Source organism: Ornithorhynchus anatinus, chromosome 4 (genome assembly GCF_004115215.2).
Source record: "Ornithorhynchus anatinus isolate Pmale09 chromosome 4, mOrnAna1.pri.v4, whole genome shotgun sequence".
Taxonomy (NCBI): Eukaryota; Metazoa; Chordata; class Mammalia; order Monotremata; family Ornithorhynchidae; genus Ornithorhynchus; species Ornithorhynchus anatinus.
The window spans coordinates 65,734,563-65,749,562 of NC_041731.1; the positions used below are offsets into that span (position 1 = coordinate 65,734,563).

Sequence of the window (15,000 nt, forward strand, 5' to 3'; positions counted from 1 at the left end):
AGAGGGTAATCAGGATGTCCCATGTGAGGCTCACAGTTAATCCCCATTTTACAGATGAGGTAACCGAGGCCCAGAGAAGTGAAGTGACTTGCCCACGGTCACACAGCTGACAATTGGCAGAGCCGTGAGTCGAACCCATGACCTCTGACTCCGAAGCCCAGGCTCTTTCCACTGAGCCACGCTGCTCCCCTATTATAATAATAATAATTGTGGTATTTAAGTATTATGTGCTAAGGACCATATTAAGCACTGGAGTAGATATAAAGTAAACAGGTTAAACACAGTCTCCATCCCACATGGGGCTTATAGTCTAATTAATTCTGGTACATGTTAAGTGCTACTATGTACCAACCACTGTTCTAAACATTGGAGTAGATACAAATTAATCAGGTTGGACACAGTCCCTGTCCCACAAGGGACTCACATTCTTAATCCCCATTTTACAGATGAGGTAACTGAGGCCCAGAGAAGTGAAGTGACTTGCCCAAAGTCACAGAGCAGACATGTGGTGGAGCTGGGATTAGAAGCCAGGTCCTTCTGACTCCCAGGCCCATGCTCTATCCACTGAGCCACAGTGCTTCTAACTTTGAGGTTATCCTTTCTCCTTCCTCTCCATCCCTCCTACTTAGACTGTGAGACCCATGTGGGACAGGGACTGTGTCCAACCTGATTATCTTCTGTTTACCCCAGGGCTTGGCACATAGTAAGCACTTAACAAATACCACAATCATAATTAATTCTTATTTCATTCATTCAATTGTATTTACTGAGAGTTTACTGTATGCAGAGCACTGTACTAAGAGCTTGGAAAGTGCAATTTGGCAACAAATAGACAATCGCTACTCAACAATGGGTTCACAGTCTAGAAGTGGGGAGGCAGACAACAAAACAAAACAAGTAGACAGGCATCAATAGCATCAAAATAAATAAATAGAATTATAGATATATACACATCATTAATAAAATACATAGAATAATAAATATGCACATATAAACATAAGTGCTGTGGGGCAGGGAGGGGGCTAGAGCTGAGGGAGAGAGTAGGGGCGATGGAGGGGAGGAGAAACAGAGGATAAGGGCTCAGTCTGGGAAGGCCTCCTGGAGGAGGTGAGCTTTCAGTAGGGCTTTGAAGGGGGGAAGTTTGCTAGTTTGGCAGATGTGAGGAGGGAGGAAATTCCAGGCCAGAGGTGTATGATGTGGGCCAGGGGTCGACGGAGAAGTGAGAACGAGGCAGAGTGAGGAGGAGGTAAGCAGCAGAGGAGCGGAGTGTACAGGATGGGCTGTAGAAGGAGAGAAGGGAGGTGAGGTAGGAGGGGGCAAGGTGATGGAGAGTTTTAAAGCCAAGAGTGAGGAGTTTTTGTTTCATGCAAAGGTTGATAATCACTGGAGATTTTTGAGGAGGGGGGTAACATGCCCAGAGTGTTTCTGAGGAAAGATAATCCAGGCAGCGGAGTGAAGTATAGACTGAAGTGGGGAGAGACAGAAGGTTGGGAGATCATAAAAGATGCTGATGCAGTAATCCAGTCAGGATAGGATGAGTGATTGTACTAACAAGGTAGTGGTTTGGATGGAGAGGAAAGGGTGGATCTTGGCGATGTTGTGAAGATGAGACTGGCAGGTTTTGGTGACATATTGGATGTGTGGGGTGAATGAACCCATATTCATTTATTCATTCAATCATATTTATTGAGTACTTATTGTACACAGAACACTGTACTAAACACTTGGGAGAATACAATATAATAATAGACAGACATATTCCCTGCCCACAATGGTGTTACAGTCTAGAGGGGAGGAGACAGACATTAATATAAATAAATTAATAATAATGATGATGGTATTTGTTAAGCGCTTCCTATGTACAAAGCAGTGTTCTAAGCATTGGGGGGATGCGAGGTGATCAGTTTGTCCCATATGGGGCTCACAGTCTTAATCCCCATTTCATAGATGAGGTAACTGAGGCACAGAGAAGTTAAGTGACTTGCCCGAAGTCACACAGCTGACAAGTGGCACAGCCGGGATTTAGAACCCATGACCTCTGACTCCCAAGCCCGTGCTCTTTCCACTGAGCCATGCTGATTCTCAAATTACAGATTTATTCATTCATTAATTCACTCAATATTATTTATTGAGCGCTTACTATGTGCAGAGCACTGTACTAAGCACTTGGAATGAACAAGTCGGCAACAGATAGAGACAGTCCCTGCCGTTTGACGGGCTTCCAGTCTAATCGGGGGAGACAGACAGACAAGAACAATGGCAATAAATAGAGTCGAGGGGAAGAACATCTCGTAAAACAATGGCAACTAAATAGAAACGAGGTGATGTACATTTCATTAACAAAATAAATAGGGTAATGAAAATATATACAGTTGAGCAGACAAGTACAGTGCTGAGGGGCTGGGAAGGGAGAGGGGGAGGAGCAGAGGGAAATGGGGGGAAAGAGGGTTAAGCTGCAGAGAGGTGAAGGGGGGGTGGTAGAGGGAGAAGAGGAGCTCAGTCTGGGAAGGCCTCTTGGAGGAGGTGAGTTTTAAGTAGGGTTTTTGAAGAGGGGAAGAGAATCAGTTTGGCGGAGGTGAGGAGGGAGGGCGTTCCAGGACTGCGGGAGGACGTGGCCCAGGAGTCGATGGGATAGGCGAGACCGAGGGACGGTGAGGAGGTGGGTGGCAGAGGAGCGGAGCGTGCGGGGTGGGCAATAGAAAGAGAGAAGGGAGGAGAGGTAGGAAGGGGCAAGGTGATGTAGACCCTCGAAGCCTAGAGTGAGGAGTTTTTGTTTGGAGCGGAGGTTGATAGGCAACCACTGGAGTTGTTTAAGAAGGGGAGTGACATGCCCAGATCGTTTCTGCAGGAAGATGAGCCGGGCAGCATAAGGGCTGTGGGGCTGGGACTAGGGAAGAACAAAGGGAGCAAGTCAGGGCAATCCAGAAGGGAGTGGGAGAAGAGGAAAGGGGGTGCTCAGTCAGGTAAGACCTCTTAGAAGGAGATATGTCTTCAGTAAGCGTACAGAAATTCTGGGGTACAGAAATTGTCTGTTGGATTTGAGGAGGGAAGTCGTTCCAGGTCAGAGGCAGGATGTGGGCTAGAGATAGGTGGTGAGATAGGCGGTGAGATAGGCGAGATCAGGGCACAGTAAGAAGGTTAACATTAGAGGAGCAAAGTGTGTGGGCTGGTTGTAGTAGGATAGCAGCGAGGTGAGGAAGGGGCCTCTCCCTTCCCATCCCCACAGCACTGTACTCGTCCGCTCAACTGTATATATTTTCGTTACCCTATTTATTTTGTTAATGAATTGTACATCGCCTTGATTCTATTTAGTTGCCATTGTTTTTATGAGATGTTCTTCCCCTTGACGCTGTTTATTGCCATTGTTCTTGTCTGTCCGTCTCCCCCGATTAGACTGTAAGCCCGTCAAATGGCAGGGACTGTCTCTATCTGTTGCTGACTTGTTCATCCCAAGCGCTTAGTACAGTGCTCTGCACATAGTAAGCGCTCAATAAATACTATTGAATGAATGAGTGGGCAAGGTGACTGAGTGCTTTGAAGCCAATGGAGAGGAGTTTCTGTTTGATGCGGAGGTGGATGGGCAACCACCAGAGTTCTTTGAGGAGTGGGGTGACGTGTCCTGAATGTTTTTATAAAAAGTGATCTGGCAGCAGAGTGAAGTATGGAATGGAGTGGAGAGAGACAGGCGACCGGGTGGTCAGCAAAGAGGCCGATGCAGTAATCCAGACTGGAAAGGATGAATGCTTGTATAAATGTGGTAGCAGTTGGGATGGAGAATTGAGGGCTGATTTTAGCAATGTTGTGAAGGTGAGACTGACAGGATTTAGTGATGGATTGAATATATGATTTGAATCAGACAGAGGACTCAAGGATAATACCAAGTTCACGGGCTTGTGAGACAGGAAGGATGGTGGTCCATCTACAGTGATGGGGAAGTCAGGGGGAGGACAGGGTTTGGGTGGGAAGATGAGGAGTTCAGTTTTGGACATGTGTAGCTTGAGGTGATGGGAGAACATCCAAGTAGAGATGTCTTGAAGGCAAGAGGAAATGCCAGACTGCAGAGAGGGAGAGAGATCAGGGCTGGAGATGTAGATTTAGGTATCACCCGCCTAGAAGTGATAGTTGAAGCCATGGGAGTGAATGAATTCTTTAAGGGAGTGGGTGTAGATGGAGAATAGAAGAGGACCCAGAAGTGAACCTTAAGGGACCCCGTCAGAGGGTGGGAGACAGAGGAGGAGCCCATGAAGGAGACTGAGAATGAAGGGCCAGAGAGATAAGAGGAGAATATTAGGGAACATTAGAGGAGAGAAGTGTGCAGATTGGATTTGTAGTAGGAGAGTAGTGAGGTGAGGTAGGAGGCAAGGTGATTGAGTGCTTTAAAGCATATGGTAAGGAGTTTGTTTGAGGCAGGGGTGGATGGTCAACCACTGGAGGTTCTAAAGGAGTGAAAACAGCAACTGACATTTTTGTAGAAAAATGATCTGGGCAGTGGAGTGAATTCTGGACTGGAGTGGGGAGAGACGGGAGCCAGGGAGGTCAGCAAAGAGGCTGATGCAGTAATCTAGAGAGTGTAGGATAAGTGGTTGGTAGCGGTTTGGATGGAGAGGGCAGGGAATGTGTCTAATGTGTATTGCACTCTCCCAAATGCTTAGTACAATGCTTTGCATAGAATAAGCACTCAAATCCAATTGGATGAATGAATGTAAGGAAAATGCAGATTTTAGCCAAGTTGCGAAAGTAGAACTGAGGGGATTTGGTGACAGATTGAATATGTGGGTTTAATGAGAGAGATGAGTCGTGGATAATGCCAAGGTACGGGCTTGTGAGACAGGGAGGATAGTGGTGCTGTCTATAATGACAGGAAATGGGGGAGCCCAGGTAGGAAAATAAGGAGTTCATTCCTAATTACCTTTTCATTGTTGTTACTATTATAACGGTCCCTATTAAATGCTTACTCTGTGTCAAGCATTGATTGAAGCCCTGGATTAGATTAAGATAAGCAGATCAGATATGTCCCTGTCTCTAATGGGGTTTATTATTTAAAAGGTAGATTCTTCTCCTTTTTAAAAATCAAACCCACTTTGTTTCTTTGGATTTTATGGGGAAACTCAATACCAAGACTGGTTGCATTTCACAGTTGAGAAAATGACTTCCAGGATTCCTCCAGGGACTTCATCTTGGTTGTGCCCCACCCCCCACCCCTCCCCAAACCGATCCTATCCCTACCTTCTGGGAGAGGAAAGTGTTTAAAAAGGAAGTGACTCTAAACGTTGGGGGATTGTTGGCACTAGGAAATGACACCTGACCCCGTTGACTCTTTCAAGAGCTATAGGCAGGACCACACAGGGAAATAAAGTATAAAATCTGGAGACTTCCCTTTCATGCCTGCAGGCTTGAGGAGGCAGAGACTGTGTGAAAAGATGCCTGAAAAATGTGCCCTCTGAGGCAAGCTATCAATTTAAATTTAGGCCCAAGAATTAGGACTAGTAATAAACAAAATATAGATTTGGGCATTTGGCCAAGCAACTTGAAGCTCTGCTCGGAGAAAGATAGTTCTGTAGCACAGACTAGTGGTAGGACTCAGTAACTGGAGAATGGGCCTTTCCAGCAATTTCATCATTTAACTAATGGACTTGGATATTTTGAATTTGTGGGTCCATTTAAATGGAAAATACAGTTCTAAGCATAAAAAAAGAGATGGACAATAACCGTTTTCGGTAAGAAAATCTTCACTGGAAAGATTATAAACAGAACGGATAAAACTTTAATGTTGGACTGACTCTCTACTTATTTGCTCTAGCAAAAGGATGCTATGATCCACAACAACAACAACAACAAAAAATTAGAGGGAATGAAGGAATCAGAGCTCATCAAATTACCCGCATATTTATCTAATATGTTAGTATAACAGGGATGTTGGCTGCCAAAAAATCCTGTTCTTGCACTGGAGGTTTTTGTCTTTTGTCAGTGGTTGCTGTTCCTGGGAGGGAATTGACTGCAGAATGGTCTGGTGGATAGAGCATGGGCCTGGGAGTCAGAAGGATCTGAGTTCTAATCCTAGCTCCTCCACTTAAATCTGCTTCTCATTTATACATACACACACACACATGCACGCACACACACACACACACACACACATATTGGGCAAATCCCTTCACTTCTCTGTGTTTCAGTTACCTCATTTGTAAAATTGGGATCAAGATTGTGAGCTCCATGTGGGACAGGGACTGTGTCACCCCAGCACTTAACAAATAGCACACATTATTATTATTATTAAGAGGGAGCTGGAGAAAGGCATGCTGATCTGGGGAGAGAGCCAGGACACCCAGTTAGTACTAGGGGGAAGGTACACAGAGAAAGACTGGCAGAGGCAGACTTTACACTCCTCAACCACAGTGCTTTTCTTCCAAATTCCCACTGAGTTGACCGATCCATCCTGACTTCCTTTACCACTGCCCAGTCATTTGTTCCAAATCCCTTCTTCTTGTCCCCCCTGCCACTTGTTTTCTGCCAGGGTCTTTAGATTATCATGGAAAGACAATAAAAACTTTAGGTTATTTTTCTTTCTGGCTTATTTATTTAACCTGCTACCCATTTTTCCCAGTGCAGCTCCATCCCTTCCTATTGATGTGGACTCCCTCCAGAAACCTGTTATATCTTTAATTACTGTAATTTTCCTCTAAAATCCTCTTCTCTATCTAATCCTTCATAACATAGTTGACAACAGCACCCTATTTATTCAATAGTATTTATTGAGCGCTTACTATGTGCATAGCACTGTACTAAGCACTTGGAATGTACAGTTCGGCAACATAGACAATCCCTGCCCAATGATGGGCTTACACCCCATCTCTGAAGCCTGCAAAGTTGTCATTATCTTTGACACGTCGCTCTCTTTCAACCTCCATAATCAATCTGTCTCCAGATTCTGTTTTTTTTCTTCCACAATATTTCCAGAATTTCACATTTTTCTCTATCCATACAGCTAGTCCAGACACTTATATCCCGATTTGACTTCTGCATTGTCCTCCTCATGACTTTTCTACCTCCATCATCTCTCCATTCCAGCCCATATTTCACTATTACCTGGATCATTTTTCTAAACATCTTTGTGTACACATCTCTCCAATCCTCAAAAGCTTATTCCTCTCTACATCAAGCAAAAACTGCTGAGCATTGTCTGTAAGGCATTCAATCAACTCTCTCTCTCTCTCTCTCTCTCTCTCTCTCTCTCTCTCTCTCTCTCCCCCCCCCCCCCCCCCCCCCCCCATATTCACTCCCTTCTCCCACTACACCCAAGTTTTTACTCTTTGTTCCTCTCAAGCTAACCTTCTCAGTGGGTCTCATTCGTGGCTCTCCACTGCTAGACTCTTGCATATGCCCACCCAATTCAAATTCATTCGATCACAACTCTCTCCATTTTCAAGATACTGTCACCAATTAATTTCCCCATCTTCAAGAAAAGGACACACACACACACACACACACACACAAACACACACACACATACATACTCATATATATATGAGAAGCAGCATGACATATTGGATAGGGCACTGGCTTAGGAGCCAGAAAGTCATGGGTTCTAATCCCCGCTCCCCAACTTGTGTGCTGTCTGATCTTGGGCAAGTCACTTGGCTTCTCTGTGCCTCAGTTACCTCATCTATAAAAAGAGGATTGAGACTGAGTCCCATGTGGGACAGGGACTGTGTCCAACCCAATTTGCTTGTATCCACCCCAGTGCTTACTAGAGTACCTGGCACATAGTAAGCACTTAAATATTATTATTACTATTACATTATATATACTATATATGCATATGTATTAACAATAGTTATGCTATAGACCCTTCAAAGGTAAAATTAACCAGAACTACCTAGAAGGTTAAAGTACATTGGACATTGGATGGCATATTTTAGTGTTTTAATTTTGTGAATAATAATTTTTCACAGATTGCCTAGGATAAGGGGACTGGACCTTTTAATCATGTTGCTCCTTACTCACCCCTCTCTTTGGGCTTATTTTTCTAGAGTCTCTTCACTTACAAGTTAACTTGAGGAAATTTGTACTCCCAAATTAGGTACTAAAAGCACAAGATGGATCCAAAAAATGTTTTGGTGTTGAACATTTACAAGGCTTAAATGAACCCTTTCTTTAATCTCCACAAGGAGTGTTCAGTATTCTACCATATTGTTGCATAAAATATTAAATCAAAATGATTAACTATGTATGACCAACAAGTGTGATCCTGTGATAAGGTAATTTTGAATTTGGTGAGGCAGGAAATTTTAAGGTGCCTTTTGTAGTTCTTACCACATTTGGGGTGACAATGCATTCCCAAATATAACTAACTGCTCAGAGCCCCAGGGTGTCACTAAATGCCACTGCTTTATCAGTTTCAGATTTTTTGTGTACTTAGGGAGGTGTTTTCCAGTAGTACTGGTGATTTATTTTGAGCCATACACACTTTCATCTCTCAGCAGGCATTGCGAGGTGGCTAAAGAGGGCTAGGGGTGCAGCTGGTGGCCTTGGGCAGGAAATGTCTGTTTATTGTTGTACCCTCCCAAGTACTTATTACAGTGCTTTACATACAGTAAGTGCTCAATAATCATGGGTTCTAATCCCGGCTCTGCCACTTGTCAGCTGTGTGACGGTGGGCAAGTCACTTCACTTCTCTGTGCCTCAGTTACCTCATCTGTCAAATGGGGATTAACTGTGAGCCTCACGTGGGACAACCTGATTACCCTGTATCTACCCCAGTGCTGAGAACAGTGCTCTGTACATAGTAAGGGCTTAACAAATACCAACATTAATAAATGATTAAATGAATATAATCTCTGTACCCTCTGTATCGTAGCAGAAACCTTACTGACAAAATGTAGCTATATATTCTCTAAAGTTGGCTAGTTTGACCACAGACTAAGTTGGTTCAGGGAAATTTGTAAGTTAAAGAAGGATGGAAAAAGGGCCACAAAAATAGATTTCAAGACTAGAAAATCTAGGGGTCTGCTAGCCCCCACATGAGGCCTTTATTAAGGCTTCCTAATTAATTTGCATTTCAACCCTACTCCTTTCTTTTCACTTAAACGTGCTCTTGTTTAAAGTAAAGGGAGAGGGGGAAGCAGGGTCGCCTACTGGGTAGAGCATGAACTAGGGAGTCAGAAGGACCTGGGTTCCAATCCTAACCCTGCCACTTGTCTGCTGTGTGACCTAGGGCAATTCATTTAACTTCTGAGTGTCTCAGTTACCTCATCTGTAAAATGGGGACTGAGCCCCATGTGGGATAGGGACTATGTTTATCCTGATTAGCATGTATCTGCCCCAGCACTTAGAATATTACTTAATATATAATAAGCCCTTAACAAATGTCATTATTATTATTCTAACCCTGACCCTGCCACTTGTCTTCTTGTGTTACTTTGGGCAAGTCGCTTAACTTCTCTGTGCCTCAGTTACCTCATCTGTAAAATGGGGATTAAGACTATGAGATTTATGTGGGACATGGACTGTTTCCAACTTAACATAATAATAATAATGTTGTTTGTTAAGCACTTACTATGTGCAAAGCACTGTTCTAAGCGCTGGGCAGGATACAAGGTGATCAGGTTGTCCCACGTGGGGCTCACAGTCTTCATCCCCATTTTACAGATGAGGTAGCTGAGGCCCAGAGAAGTGAAGTGACTTGCCCAAAGTCACATAGCTGACAAGCGGCGGAGCCGGGATTAGAACCCTTCACCTCTGACTCCCAAGCCCTTGCTCTTTCCACTGAGCCAATGCCTGGCATATAATAAGTGCTTAATAAATACCAAAAAAAAAAAATCCTCACCAAGAAACTCCATTTCTACTGGGACATTTGCATCAGGTCCCCAAATCACCTATACCTACTCCCCGCTTCTCCCACCTCCTGCCTTTCCCCACTTACATTCACTGGGTCACAGGGACAAGCACTGATGTCCTACCTTTATCTGTGGTGAACCATCAGAAGTGAACATTTATGAGAGGAGATGAATGATCTCAGGTGTGGCTGTGAGATGGAATAGCGGATGCTGGGAGGACAGATGGAAGGGGGAAGGGCTGAACTGGCAGGCAGCAGGGATTTTTGCTTATTATGATGCAGATGTATTTTCCTGGAGTTTGTTTTTCAAATTATAAGCTTATCTCCCTCTTTCTAAATATTGCCCTCTGTTATTTCAGGATGACCTCTGAGGAACCTGGACAGATCTGAATGATCTAATTGATTGATCTTCCCTTTAGGCAGCATGGCCTAATGAAAAGAGCACAGGCCTAGGCCTAGATTAGAACCTAGACCTGGGTTCTAATCCTGGCTCTGCTACTTGTTGGCTGTGTGACCTTGGTCAAATCACTCAACTTCTCTGTGCCTGTTACCTCAACTGGAATATGAGGTTTAAGATTGAGCCCCATTTGGGAAAGGGGAAAGATAATCTGATTATCTCGTATCAGCCCCAGTGCTTAGAATAGGGCCTGGCATATAGAAAGCGCTTAACTAAAACCATTTAAAAACAAAAGAAGCTCAATGTGGACAAGGCTTAGGTCTGTAGTTTCTTGAGTTCTCCTGAGGACTGTGGAATTGAGTGGATCAGAGGATCACAGCTGTGAGGTGCAGGTTGTGATGAGAATTGATACTGCTGTGGAAAGAGTGGAGGGACTGATCTTTGGGGAGTGAATTTTAGGAAGTGATTTGGGCCAGCAGCCTCCTTGTTTTGCAAACCTGTAACCATAGCGTTATTCTTGACTCATCTCTCTTATTTGACCCATATATTCAATCCATTAACACATCCTGCAAATTCAATCTTCACAACACTGTGAAAATCCACCCTTTCCTCTTCATCCAAATTGCTGCCACCTTGATCCAAGTGATTATCCTATCCCACCTTAGGTACTGCATCAACCTTCTTGCTGATCTCCTTGCCTCCTGTCTCTCCCCTCTCCAGTTTATACTTCATTCTCCTGCCTGGATTGTTTTTCTAAAAAAATAATTGTCTCTTCAGAAAACTTCAAGTGTTGCCCATCCACCTTCTCAAAACCCAAAAACCTCCTTACCACTGACTTTAAGGCATTCAATTAGCCCTCCCCACTGTACCTTACCCTGCTGATCTACTACGACCCAGCCTGCACACTTTGCTCCTCTAATGCCAGCAGACTATCCACCTAACTTTTGTCTGTCCCACTCCTGACCCTTTGCCCACGTCCTCCCCTTGGCCTGGAACTCCCTCATCCTTCATAGCTGACAGACATCATCACCCTCCTCATTTTCAAAACTCTCCTAAAATCACATCTCCAAGAAGCCTTCCAATCAAACAATCAACCATATTTACTGAGTACTTATTGTGTTCAAAGTACTGTACTAAGTACTTGGGAGAGTACAATATAACAGAGTTGGTAGACATGTTCCTTGCCCAGAACAAGCGTACAGTCTAGATGGGGAAACAGATATTAATATAAATAAATAAATATTAATATAAATAAATTATGGCTGTGTAAATCAGTGCTGTAGGGGTGAGGGAGGGGTGCATAATGGGTGCAGATCCAAGTTCAAAGGTGGTGCAGAAGGGAGTGGGAGAAAAGGAAATGAGACTGTCAGGGAAGGTGTCTTGGAGGTGTGCCTTCAGTGAGGCTTTGGTGGTGGGGAGGGTGATTGTCGGATATGAAGAGGGAGGGCATTCTGGGCCATAGGCAGGACGTGGGTGAGAGGTTGGGAGTGAGCTAGACTAGGTGGAGGTACCATGAGTACATTGGCATTAGAGGAATGAAGTGCGTGGACTGGGTTGTAGTAGGAGAGCGGAGAGGTCAGATGGGGGAGGCCACAGTGATTGCATGCTTTAAAGCCTGTTTCGTATTGATGAGAAGGTGGATGGTTCTTGACTAAGCCTTCATTTCCCCTACTTACCCTCCTCTCTGTTTCCCCTGTGCACTTGGATCTGTCCCCTTTAAGCACTTGATAATCCCCCACCCTCAGCCCCACAGCACTTATGTGTACATACTTTTATTCTGTCATTTCCTCTATATGTAATCTATTTTCATGTTAATCAGAATTATATCTGTTGTTGTATCCTACTCTCCCAAGTGCTTAGTACATTGCTCTGCACTCAGTAAGCTCTCAGTAAATACAACTGAATCAAACGAATGTCTCCCTATCTAAACTGTAAGCTCCTTGTGGTCAGGAAATCAAGCCTACCAAGTCACTTGTATTGTTGTCTTCCAAGAGCTTGGTACAGCGCTCTAAAAACAGTACATGCTCAATAACCGCTGTTGATTGGGAGATAGAGAGGGGTAAGATGGTTCTGGTGTTGGGATGAGATAAGAGTTTACCCAGCGTTTGAAGATGTGGAGGTAATGTGCAGTGTAAAGAATGGAGAGGAATTGCTAACCAGGACATTTCTACCTTATAGTATGCATCTTACTTAGCATAGGGTAACTGGGGGAAAGATGAAAAGACAAGTATTTGACATAGCTGAATTGCTACTTTTTAATCGATGTCTTTAAAGATCAAGACAGTGTAGAAATCTGACAGTAATCATTTGCTCCAATTTTCATAATTGCTCCAAAAAGTGGGGCAATGATTTTAAGTGAATGACTATCTTAACCTTATTTAACTACTCTGGTGCTATATGCAACTGGAAACCAATGAAAAGCATGTTTAAAATTAAGAGAAAAACTCCGAAATTCCAACTTTAAAGAATTTTTTTAGGCAAGTAAAGCATTGCCCTACATTTTATTATCTTTGAGATGTCTGCAATACCTATAGTAGGCACAAGATGGAGGAAAAGGACTGTAGAATTATATTGGTTTTAAACTTTCTTTTTGGGGATCTTTCTTCTTTCAATTGGTAGCATCTATTCAAAATAGCGCTAGGAAAAAAAAGCCAAGGGATTAATTTATCTTCTAAGATGATGTCTTATATTCTATATTTAGATTTAATTACCCAAATAACTCGGTGCAATTCATAACTAAGAGAATTTGAATTGTTTTCATATTAGTTCACTTAGCAACTTGATGTGAGTTTTATTATAAAATTAAATTGCAAATGAAGATGTTGGGAAATGAATAAACCCCAGGAGCCCTACATGTTTCTAGGATGAAGGGAAGGAGACTACTTTCAACAAGTACTGCTTCCTTTGAGGGACTTCACCAAAAGGAAGTTTTTCCCAGAACCCCTATTTTCACCTTTGCTTGTATATGTTTTTCTAATTACAGGTTTGTCCAGAAATTATAAAATATTTTCATCCAACTGTTCTCACCCCCTTGTCCAATCTAAAATTGTTTTAGTAGTTGAAGTTTCTTGGACCCTCAGGTCAGATTCTCTTTTCCTGTCCCTTCTTGATTTCACTTGGACTGCCTTTTCTCCCTGACTTTAGCCTCCTTCTCTCTCCCCGTCTGGCCATCTGTTTCTCTTGACTACACTCACATTTATTTTTGTACTTGTTTTTCTGAATGCCCTCCAATTTGTTTACATCTTTCAGGGAATAGTGAACAAATCAAGAAATGAAAAAGGGCATTCTAAAAACAGTTAATTTATGTAACCATATGAGACTTTGATTTTCTGAAATAGAATGCAATGCCCCCACATTGGGCAGTGCTATTTTTTGTTTTGCATCCTGTTCTCTCTCCACAGAGGTGATTTTCTCAGTATTGATTTGTTAATGAGAAGCTCTGTGACTAAAGGTAATTGAAATAATTTGGACAAAGTACTACAGCCTTATATTTATTAAATTCAAATACATAAATGAGGCACTTTTTCTCAAGGATCTTGAAAATTCGTTCAGGATCCTGAAACTTAACTTTTGGGTGTCTAGAAATAGAATTAGTAGCAGAGATAGTATTAAGTGCTCACTGTTTGCAAAACACTGTACTAATCGCTGGGAAAGAATATAGGGCAGGAAATAGACACAGTCCCTGGACCTCAAGGGACTCACAATCTAAGAGTGAAAGGTGGAAGACGGGCCTGGTAATAGATCTTTAAAGAAAGGTGAAACAATAATACACTAAAAGATCATAAAAGATGAGGAAAATGAAAACCAAAAGCAATAGGGGAATGTGGCTAGGGGAGCAGAATTCAGGCTCCTCACAGCTCAGATTCTAACAGTCACAACCCTAGTCTATTCCAGTGCTACAACAGCTGCCAGGGTTTTCCTTAGATTCCAAGTTTTGAGGCGGCCTCATGCTGCAATTACTTTTGCTCTCTTCACTGGGGTGGTGCGAGACAGGTCAGGACTGAGGCAGCAGGGGTTCCTGGGAAATAGGCCTGAGTGGGGGGACACCGAGAACATAATAATAATAATTGTGGTATGTGTTAAGTGCTTACTATGTGTCAGGCACTGTTCTCAGGGCAGAGGGAGATATAAGCAAATTGGGCTGGACACAGTCCCTTTCCCACGTAGGGCTCACACTCTCTACCCCCATTTTACAGATGAAGTAACTGAAGCCCAGAGAAGTGAAGTGACTTGCCCAAGGTCTCATAGCAGACATGGCAGAGCTGGGATTAGAACCCACGACTTTCTGACTCCTGGGCCCATGCTTCTGCCCTTCTCTTATCAAGCCAGAGAGCAGTTTTGCTAAATTCCTCTCCTTGAGCCAACTTAACGATATGACTTATTTTGCTGTCTTTCAATGGTGCATACCCTCATTTACATAATACCTTCCCATAATCATCAATTGTCTTTAACTGAGCACCTATTGGGTTCCAAGTACTGAACTAAATCATTTATTTGTTCGAGTATACTACTGGTAAAAGATATATCTCCCTTCAAGGGGCATACAATTGACTGAATAGCATACATCGGGCACCTATGCTGTTCAAGAGTAGTAAACGCTAGGGAGGAGATAGAAATACTAGGATATATGATCCCGGCCCTGAAGGAGCTTGCTGTTTACAGGGGGAGATAAACTTAAAGCAATTACAGATAAGGGTGGTAAGAAAGAAAAGAAGATATGTCCATACCTACATTTGCATAACATGAATAGACTCTTATCTGTAGAACT

General features: G+C 43.1%; 1 protein-coding gene across 23 annotated transcripts in view; it reads left to right on the forward strand.

Moving 5' to 3' along the window:
• The window catches only part of RIMS2 (regulating synaptic membrane exocytosis 2), a 695,597-nt gene that overhangs the window by 189,514 nt on the left and 491,083 nt on the right, over positions 1–15,000 (forward strand). The gene's annotated exons all lie outside the window — the stretch shown is intronic.